Here is a 12,259-nt window from a genome sequence, read left to right on the forward strand (position 1 = left end):
AATTCAAATCTAAATTACTTCTTACAAGAGAACAGTCCAGATTTGAAGAAATATGGATGCACATACGTCGGTAAAATGTGTAAAGTTATCACTTAATCAAGCAAATGACAGGTTATATGCTCTGTAAATACCTAGACTTCTACATTCTTAAAAAAGTGCGCAAAGAGACAGGAAAATGAAAGGTAAAAAGGAAAATAAAGAATGTTAAGATAAAAAAACATGTCAAAAAAAAAAAACGTTATGTTTTATTATTTAATTTAGTTTTTATTTATTTACAGTTGATATGCACAAAGTACTATAAAATAAAAAAATTAAAACAAAAAACCTAACACAGCACTAGTTACGTATGAAACACAATATTTTAGGTGTTAAATAAGTTGTGTCATTTTTTTTCAAATAAAGAGAACAAAAGGAACCAACAACAAAAAATAATTGCAATCAATTAGTCAATAATTAATACCACCTTCTTTGATTGAACCTTCTGAGATTGAACTCGAACAGAAGGATGTGTCGAAAATGCTCACTTTCGTATACTTGATATTACATTTTGAAGGCTTGTATATAAATAAAATAATATACGAGGCTTAAAATCAAACACAAACTTATAACCTTTACTACTTCGTTTAATTTAGGTGCTCACTTTTTAAGTTTGATAAAAACGGACATAACGCCTAATATAATACAAATTTCTGATAAAGTTAGATGGAATAAGATTATGGTAAATTTTTTTTTATTTACTCGTGAATTTTCCAAATTTTCATGAGAAATGCTACTAAATTTTTGAATAATAAAAATATAGTTTTTTGGGCTTCAGTGAAAGACGTGACCGAACATTTGGAAACAAAACCTAAGTTTGTTTCGTCTTACCATTCACGTATATTAGATATATCCCCTTGGAGAAGACAAAAATCGCCCAAAATTGTCTTATTCTTTGTATTAGAACATTAAAATAAGTAAATAGTAAATGCAAGCTTAATACATTGAACATTACTAATTTATTTGAGTATTTTATTGATGTCGGCATTATTTTGCGTCAGATCTTTAAGATAATAAGTTTTGTCTACCTATATATCTTTTATTGTTAAATAGGCACTTTCAGGTTTTTGTTGGGTATTTCCGATAATGCTTGTTTCAATTTGTGTTAAAATTTTGTTGGTTTGGTTGTGTATTTATTATTACAATTCAACGTAGTTATGCAGAAAGAAAATGGAAAAATTAAAATATGAAATAGAATAGAAATAGAAAAATGAGACTGAGATAATAGCACTTTTGTAAAAAGGGTGAATAATCGAATCCACATAAAAGTTGGAATGTTTTTTTACTTTAACAAATGATAAATAATGCATGTATACGTTTTTATATGACAAGATTTAATAATTTTTGGAGTCTGGCTGACTACACTACCTAAGATGTGCATTTAGCAGAAAACCAGCCCTAGTAAAACTCTGATGTGTGTTATTTATTTAAAAAAAACAAACAGTCGACAATGAAATAGTAACATTTTTTTTAAATACGTTTTAAAGACAGACCAGCGAAGTTTCTAAATAAAAATCATACATATTATTAAATTGTGTTACAACAAGAGGATGTGTTTATGTGTATTTGTATGAGAGTAAGTAAAACTTCACAAACATCAACAGATGAAAGAATTGAAGGAATATAGATGTTCAAATATAGGCAGAATGGCGAATGTTACACAGTGTGTAAAGTGGCCACTTAAACCAGCCATTGACGGGTCATAAGCCCTGTAGATGCCTGGACTTCTATATTAACTTCTCTTAAATGTTCTTCATCTCTGTTGAAATATGTTAATATAAACAGCTCCCCAGGGAATTGAATCCAGTCCTTGTCTACAAAAATTTGGACAAACTCAAAATATTGTTTATATTAGTGTACTTAACTGTAAAGAATCACTTAATTATTTTTTTATAATAGGTTTACAAATAATTTAATTATATTTTAAAAGAATTTTGGTGATTTTTTTTAGGCTGGTTATGAAGCAATCTAAAAAGCAATTTTGCAGAAAACAGCCAGATCTAATATTGAATGAAACCTCATACAAACTCAGAATGTATGAGGTGACATTCATTTTCATGACATTTTGACATCATGGATTTTTCAGGAGGTAATTATAACAGTTGTTTTTGTATGAAAGCGGCTTGGCTGTTTTAAGCAGAACATAAAATTGACCTTCCTGAACTTGATAACACCAATATCTCATTTTTTTTATAAATCATAGATCATAGGCTGCTTTCTGTATAACTACGATCAATTGTAAGTTTGTGTTATTTTTCTATATTTGTATTGTTTTTGTGTTTGTTAACTTATAATTTTGATTCACTGTCCTTTATGATATTGTTTATTTTATTTTATATGGTAATTCAACATTGTAGAAAACATACAATTTATAGTTATTATTAGATACAATTTCACAAGCAAATATACATATAATATAAATAATATAGATGTACATAATTACTTTGTTTTTAAAACTGTCTGCATATTTGTTAATTATCTTTGTTTTTTAAGTAAGTCTTCTTTGTTTATTCTCAAATGTAATTTAAAAAAAGTATATTGTTAAGTATCCTCGGCACGGGAAACCCGAGTGTAAGTAAGTTTGTAAGCGAAAAATATGAATAAATAAATATAATAATTTATGGAATTACATAAAATATATAGAATTACGTTTGTGAGTTTGTTTAAAATATTTTTCAATTATTTTAATTTCTGATACAACACAGTACAAATTAAGAAAATATGTGCGAAAGAATATAAGTTGTTTATAATAATATGCTCATTGTAATAATTTGTACATAGACATAAAATGTATCTTGTTATTGACCAATTTAATGATATTTTGGTCAAAACATTGATAAAAAAATCAAAGAAGAAGTGCAAAAGAACATTAAATAAAAAAAATAAAAAAACTTTAAAAAACCATGTTAAGATTATCATCATCATGTGTTATAATACTGTACTTCAGCTGACAGCAAAAAACAATGGAATTACAGTTTAAACAACCTTTGAAATCAATATTTTACGTCCCCCCTGCCAGCGATTGAATCCATGACCTCAAGTATGGCAGGCAAATGCGTTTACCACTACACAACGAGTTGTCTCTACTCGATTTCCTTTTTTCAGGATTTTTACCTGAGAGCAGTCATCGGGTCGAAAACATACACAGAGCTGTATTCTTGACACCTCCAAAGAGGTGCTCTGTTAAATTTTTGTCAACCGAAATGAGATTTCACGCCGCGTCGCAAACGCTTAGCCGAATTCCTGTCGATTTTCTGTCGGAGCGTGTAATACGGTCTGGACCATTCGTCCGGGAGGCTGCGCCGGCGACGCATGCGCGCTTCTCGGGCTCCGGGCCAGGGCGCAGCCGTGCCCCGCGCCCCCCTCTTGAATGGGTCCTCCGCCAGTGAATGGACGCCCTCGCCGCGAACAACAACGATCAATCGCCGCCGCGAGCGAATTTAAAAAAAGGCGTTCCTCGTCTATGGACGCGACGCCGACGTTCCATCTTCAAAAAATCGTCGTTCCCAAATACACGCCCAGCCGCACATAATTTAATTTCAAGGGGTACCTACCCAATAAAATAAGTATTTTAAATCGCGCGCGTTGGGGGTACCTTCTTCCGTTCGTACCACTGCGCGTTCGAACATATAATTTCAATTTTCGGCAATTTTTTTCAGTATTTTACAACGGTTTTCAAAGCGTTTTTTCATCTTGATATGTGATTTGTTGGAGGTATAATGTGTCTTGTGGTCCAGTGAAATGTCCGAAGGAAACTGTCTCTATCGGTGTATTGAGAATGAATTAGTAATGAACTTGGGGATTAAAGCAAAGTCAAAAGATAGTGATTTCCTGCCTTTTCATGATTTATCATGGGAACTTTTGACTTTCGCACCAGTAAATCAATGGTGAGTATTATATTATTGAATTAGTAAATATCATACATAATTAAAAAAATAACTATTTCAATTATCAGTACATTAATTTATTTTACTTTTTGTGCGCGAATTTAAAATAAAAGGGCTTAACGTCGCATTCGCTCGATAACTTTTTAATAAGTTAAGTTTTCAAACCTCTTCGCCATTAAAATAAACTCATAAATATAAAGAAACCCGCTGAAATTAATTATAATGAAATTATATTACATAAATTATTACGATATTTCCAGTGTTTAACTGATGTCCATCCTTTATCCCCTGCAAGTTAATATTTTTCAATATCTTGGAAAGTAGAGCCTTTACGTATATCATGTGAATTGCTGGTTAGATGCCACTATCAGTTTAAAACAACCATAATAAAAAAAATCCCTTACAAATTATATTCAGTACCCTTCAATTATAGTCGGCCACGTGGTAGAGCGTTTGCCTACCATGCAAGAGGTCTCGGGTTCGATTCCCGACATGGTTGATATGAAATGTTATGTTTTCACCCGAAAATATTTCATAGTCCCAAGACTGGGACCTGTAGCGTAAGACTGATTATCTTACCTTCATGTGACAAAAAGATCAAGATACGCTGCGATTGGTGTACCAATGCAGTGCCCTATGTACCATTAGGTGCGGAAAGGAAATGATGATGATGCTGATGATGATGACCCTTCAATTATAATCTAATATAAATTTATATTCATCATTTATATCCAGTACCCTTCAATTATAATCTGAAGTGATTTGACTTGTGAAGATCTCCCTCAAGGATTTCTGTTGCACGACACTTATAAACTAAGATTATTATTACAATTTCGTATTCATCTTATTTTCTATAAACTATGATGCTTCTATTATTTTGTGTATCGGATTATTAAATAAGCCAAGTGCAACTATTCGCCGATGACACATTAATCTATACATTCGGTTAAGATTATGCAGAAATTATTGACAAATTACAGCAACTTGAGAGCAGCATATCCCATGACTTAAAATTAACAAACTAAAATTTAATGTTGGAAATACTAAACACATGGAAACAGGAAGAAAAAAACCAAACCTAACGATGAATGTATGTATAGATGGCGAAACTATTGAGAAAGTGGATAAATGAAGTGTATTTGGGGATGGTATTATTAGGCTCGAAATTAACTTTAAACGCAAATTTTGAGCAATTTAAAAAAAAAAATCTTTCTCGGTACATTGAGAAATAAATAAGATAGAAATACTGCAGAAATTATGAAAATCCCAAAAATCCCATCCATGAATTAAATAATTATAATAATCTTCCCAATGAACTAAAAACTAATAAAAATAATACATCAATAAATAAATTTAAAGTTAATCTAAAGAAATTTTTAGAACATGTTTTAAAACAACGTTAAATTTTAATTAGTATATGTGTGTTATTGTTTTACGTTTTTTCTTTATATATCCTATGTTTTTAATTTTCTTTCTCATGTACTCGTATTTAAAATGATATAAACTCTTATAAATAAACAACTAAAACAGTGTAAGTCACTCTTCAAGCACAAGAGTTAGTCTCTTTTTTGGAGAGTTACAGTGATAACATTTACTAGATGTGTAAAAGTAGATATGTTTAGAATTTTACAAAAACATGTACTTTTTATGAAATTTATGAATAAAAAAAAAAATTAAAAAATGCACCCCTGTTGGTGAGTAGAACCGAGTTTGACATTTGCGAAAAGAATCACCTTAATCAGTATACCAAGAGATATACCACTACTAATAAACCAGTACTATTACTAATCAAAACATAAAATAATTTATTAATCTGTTGCCATATAAATATATTACTACTATTATTTTATTGAATCATTTTATTTTTATTAGGTATAACCATCAGAATTATTTACTAAATTGAATCATAAAATTATCAAAGAAATAAATGAGAATTAAAGATAATTATCATTATTCCCTTTCAGCACATAATAGTGCATAGGGCACTGCATTGGTACACACAATCGCAGCGTATCTTGATATTGTTTTGTTACATGAAGGTAAGATGATCAGTCTTACGTTTCAGGTACCAGTCCAGGTACTATGAAATATTCACGTGTGAAAACATCCTTTTAAATAAATATTTAACATCAACCAAATATTACTTAAATTTGTTTGATAGTGGTTTTTATTGATGTACTTTATTTACATAAATAGTGTATAATACTGTGTTTAATGTTTCTTAGATTATGTGTTCTTACTGTTTTGGATTGTATTAACTGATATTATGTAATATTACAATAATGTTTTCTTTTTATGTACGGTCCCAAATGAGTTTTCTTTTAAACTCCTGGGAACAAATTATATTGTTAATGTATTATATGTTTCATTAGTAATATATATTTTTTTTTTAAAACCATGCCGGGAATCGAGCTCTAGACCTCTTGCATGGTATGCAAACGCGCTGACCATTACACTACGAGGCTGAACGAAAATTTTAGATACGTGATCTTAATTTTGATACAACAGGGCTCCGATTACAATGGGATGTTAACATTTATCTTCAATTTTATTTACAAAGTTAAATTAGGTTTTTTGTATGAAAAGCAGAATAAACATATTTTTTTTTCTTCTAAACATGTTCAATTATAGGTTACCAATGAAGATAATTGAAATGTTCATGCAAATATACTCATTTTCGCACACAAATTATTATGTATGTCGACGACATTGGACTATTCTATAAAAATCAAACAGACGTATTAACAAACAATGACATAAACGAAGACCTAACTATGTTGACTAAATGGACAAACACAAACTTACTTACACTTAATGAAAAAAATGCAATATTATTCATTCTAAAATCTAGAAAAAAATAACATAAAGTAGATGCTTACATAAATAATGAACGACTAACTGAATTTAAACACGTTAAATACTTAGGACTAACAATAGACAGACAATTGACATGAACAATTCATATCAACAATTTAATTAGCAAATTGGCGACATTATCGAGTCTTTTTTTTAAATCAAAAACTTTGTTCCAAAAAAGGAAAAAAAATGCATGAAGCCTATGTAAAAACAAAAATATGTTATATGCAACTACTATGGGGAATAGGAAATCAAAATGACATAAACAGACTACAAAGACAGCAAAATAAAATATTAAAGTTAGTATATGACCTACCTTATCTAACAGCAACTAAAGAACTTTTTAAACAAACTAAATAATTAAATGTAACTGAACTCTGTAAACTAGAATCCTTAAAATTTATTCTTAAATTAGCCACTGATGTATTTGTAGACGAAAAATTAAAACTTGAAAAAAACTGTAGTAAACATGAACACAATACAAGAATATCAGAAAAATATCATATAGAACCTTCTAAAACGAGAAAAAAAGGACAATAGAAACTAATAAACCATAGACTGAACTTATACTATAAACTACCGGACAAAACTAAACAAAAGACTCAGACAACCTTTACAAAAGACGTTAAAAATATTATTAATAACATTAGAATGTGAATTTTGAAAGTAAAAATATTTTGTTAAATGTATGTAACCCGTAAGGGGGATTTATCAATAAAAAAATTTTTTTTTTTTTTTTTTTTAAATATATCGATTTGTCTTTATAGACAGTCGAAGTTAACTCTGTTAACTTCCCACTGTAATCGGGGCCCATCTATGAGTAAATAACTTATGTGTATTGTATTTCGTAATATGCATTAATTTTTATAATGTTTTTTTGTATATTAATAATTCATAATATTTATAAATGTATTGATTTTAGTATAGAAGAGTCCCTACTAAACACGGAATTTTCTCAAAATTTGGGATGGAAAAAAAAAACTTGTTTTGTAATAAAATTAGTATGTGTGTATTAAATAAATGAAAAAAGTTACCCTTTTCAGGACTTTACCTAAGAGTGGTCATCAAGTCGAAAATAATTTCGTTTTTTCGTATATTTTTATTTTAAATCTTGGAATCGGGCACATATGGAATTGTGTTCCAGCGCGGGAAAAAATACATGTGGCATATTCATAATTGCATAATTTCAAGGTTTATCCCATTAAAATTATGTTGCATGTCAACCTAACAGATAAAATAATTGTATTTTAAAGAGTTATGCGAAAGCTGGTCAACCCAAAATACATAATAGGAAGTGCGTACTACTGACTTTCCGACAATAATCGATGAACCAGAGATTCAGTCTGTTTGTATAATATACTAGCGGACCCGACAGACGTTGTCCTGCCCGAACGTTGACTTGCCTGCTATTAGCTTGGAAAAAGACTTTTCATTGATAAGTAGGTACCTGTTTATGATTTAATTCCAAAACTAAAAATTATTCATATTCAAATATTGAATTTAAGTATGCACCTAGGTGCCTACTTGTTTATGGTTGAATTCCAAAACATTAAAAAAAAATATATATTTACCAACACGCGCAGTGCAAAGATCTACATTTCGCTCAAAACCGCACTTAAATCGGTTGAGCCATTTAGGAGGAGTGCAGTGACATTACACATACAGAAGAATTATGTTTATAAAGATACTAATATAAGACTATTTATTTTTATTTTTGCTGAATTTGTGTGCCCAATAATGCGTGCCTATGTAAGATTTACAAACCTTAAATACATCTCTTATTTACTACTTTTCTTCGATACTTCACTGTTTTACTATAAATCTTTTATTCTTTTTTTAATATACGTTACTTTAACATTTAAGTATGTTTTCTTTCTATTATATAATTTTGTATTTTACAAATTTAAATTGGTTACGGCCGTTAGTTAAAATAATAAATAATAATAATAATGTCCCTGTATGAACATGAGCGTCGTGTTCCATTATAGACGTAGAAACGTTACGAAACAAAATATAAAAATAAATATTTAAATTTATTATTTTTGTCTTTAATCTGTCTTTGGTGATATTTCACATCTTCTCTACATCATTTCGTTTACGTACTATATTTTACAATTATTATTCCTACAATGTCTTAATTTTTCAATTTTACAATGTTACAAATACTAACTTATGCACTCTATTTTTTCAAGACAAAATTCCTACTAATTCACATATACACACACCCTCACCCTCACTTTCACACCTTCATACACATACACACAAATTCTTATTCTATATCTACTTTTTTTAATGTTTAATGTATTTTTGTGGATATCTGTTATTGGTTTTATTTGATGTTTTTTTATTTGTAAATATATATGCGCTGTATTACTGTTGATATCCCAAACAAACAAAACAAAATCGGTTCAGATAGACTGGAAACAAAACATGTTACAAAATATTTAGGCTTAACCATAGACTCTAAACTAACTAGGGTGATATTTCAAACGCTCTCGCGGCCGTAGAAAAAGAATTAATCTATCGTATTTTGTATGTAAATCCGCGAAATAAAAGCTTTTTCTACGGCCGCAAAAGCGTTCAGAATAGCACCGCAGTAGCTCAATCACAATTAACTATCGACGTGCTTATAAGCGACGTGCTAATAAGCGACGTGATAACAATTTCATACCAAGGTTGTTTATCGTATTCGCAATCATAATGAAACATTCGTGAATACCTAATATTAAATGTTAAAATATTTACGTTTCGCGTCGTATAATCCTGCTGCGCAATCACATATTTGAATTTCACCGGTGTTAATATGGAAAATATTCCAAAACTGCTATTTTTATTTAGTTATTTATTATTTATCATGCTTTTTATTGCATTAAGCCGGCGGTTGGCAACCCAAATGTCAAGAAAAGCAGTAGCCATGGTAATTGTAATTTAATTTTAACGTTTTTGAATTATTTTTTATGGTTAACGCCGATTTTTAGCCGATGAACTGTGTTTATTTACGAGGAAAACAAAAAAAAAAACCGACACGAGCGTTGACTGCGATAACTTAAGCATGTTTATTTTTGTTCATTGTGATCGCTTAAATGTTAAGCATGTTTTTAAGCACGTCGATAGTTATTTATGATTGAGCTACAGGTGGTATTCTGAACGCAAAAGTGGGCGTAGAAAACGCATTTTTAACACGAATTTACGTACTAAATAAACGCCAACAGAGCGATCTCTTCGCGCGCAATAGGGAAATATCACATGCTACGAATATCGATAAAAATATGTGAAATGGATTAAGAATAATTAGTTGAATTTTCAAAGTCAATATGGGTATAGCGGAGAAATGTTTTCATATCATTTCAAAAATAAATAAAAAAAAAATACGTCACCAGAAAAACGCGACATGTTGTAACGTTAAGATTCGTGACAATGTTCTAAACAAATTTGAATGGTAACAACGTAACAACAAATAAACATGAATCGCGTCGTATTCGGGGCGTGGCCAATGGAATGACCGTTTTTGCGGGAAGTCAAATTTTACAAATTAAAAAATATTTTTTATGCTACTAATCCGTAATAAAAAATATTTTTTTTACTGGACAGTATTTCACAGACCTTTATTACTTTAAAACGGTAAAAAAGTGATATTTCCCTATCCCGTTCAGAATACCAGCCCAGGAATGATCAGTTTGATCGTGTCAAATCTAAAATTGTGCCATTAGCTGAAATTCTGTTTAGGTTTCAGAACATTCGGGCAGTATATTTTGCTATGTTTCATTCTCATCTATCCTATCTTACTTGTGTCAGGGGATTTGCGACGAAAAACGCCATTGCGGAAATACAGGTTATACAAAATAAAGCAAAAAGAAATGATTTTCGTTTTCCAATAGATAAACGCGTAAAACAAATTTAATCTACTATTGATATAATCCCATTTAATATTTTACACATATATGAAATAACATAAACTTTAAAAAAAATATTGCAAAATAAATTAAACTCTAATTTATCACTTGAATTAAACACAGATGTACATAACGATCGTACATGATCTCGTAACTGTATCCATTTACCCCCTGTACACTGTACACTCATCTGAATTCGGATTGAGGTCACTCCCTTACATTGCTTCTTCTCAATATAACCTTCTGCCTATTCACTTTAAATATTTTTTTTAGCAGTCTACCGATAATAATCATATTACATCAAAAAATAATTTCCTAAATCTATATCTCGATAACCCTTGATTATGTAAGCTAATGTTAAATAATATATTATAATTTGTTTTTTAAAAAGTTTTAGAGAATTGTCCATTTTTGTTTTAATTATGTGCAACTATAAATCTTTATATCTGATAATCTTATTGATTGCAACTGTCCCAGAATGAGTTTGCTAACAATTACATATTGAACATTTTTTGTATTTTGCAATAAAAAAAAATATATAATCAATGTAAAACTTTGTTGATGAAATAATTATTTTTTAAATCAGATAAATGACCAACCAATAATATATATTTTGACTTGTATTTTTTTTTATTTACCAATACGTAAGATAAAATATTTTGTTATTTTTAAATGATCTTAATACTGTAAAACATTTACCAGCCTGAAGATGTCCGTTAGAGGGCGAAAGCTCTAATTGATCAAAAAAGTAAGTGGAAATGTATTTATTTATTTACACCTTTTATCAAAAATACAATTTTACGTTCACTTTGCCCAGCAAACAAGGGTACAAACCCCGTTCCAAGCTAGGCAATTACATTCTAATATATGATAATAGTTAACAAATTAATAGAGAGCACAGACTAATAAAATATAACTCGTATGCACATTTTGATACATAAACATACATACACACATACACATATATACACACACATATATATATATATATATATACACACATATAAACACATCTAAATACACACACACGTACATACACCCATGCGCATACACATTCATAGATCTATTTTTTATCCAATTTAAATGTAGCTAAACAAAAGTGGTCTACATTCGTTTTTAATTTTGTATTGCAATTGAAATACACTGTTTTAAAATGTACCGACTGTTTTTAATTTATAACTAATATTCAATGAATTCCATCAAGAATGAGAGGGTTCAGTGCAACAGGAAATTGGATATTAAAAATATTTTCTTACGCGCAGTAAAAATTAGAGCATTTAATTGTTCTGCGATGTTTCTCGAAAATGCATGAAAAAATGAATAAAAATAATTTTGACTGAAAAACTACTTTGAAACGTCATAAGTTCTAGGATACATCTGTTTAAAATAGCCAATCAAGTGTGTTTTCTGATATATTTCCGGTTTCTGAAAAGCCATGTTTAGCGTGTTTTCATACGTACGGGGTTCACTTTTTGAAGGACAACTCACCGAAGAAAACTAGTGACGCCACGGGCGGAGTTATTTAATAACTTAGCAAAGTCAGCAGATGGAAGGGTTGGGGAAATGTGGATTTTTAAACATCGGCCG

Source organism: Micrasema longulum, unplaced genomic scaffold (assembly GCF_059751315.1).
Source record: "Micrasema longulum isolate JH-2025_06_02 unplaced genomic scaffold, ASM5975131v1 h1tg001072l, whole genome shotgun sequence".
In the NCBI taxonomy this organism is placed as follows: domain Eukaryota; kingdom Metazoa; phylum Arthropoda; class Insecta; order Trichoptera; family Brachycentridae; genus Micrasema; species Micrasema longulum.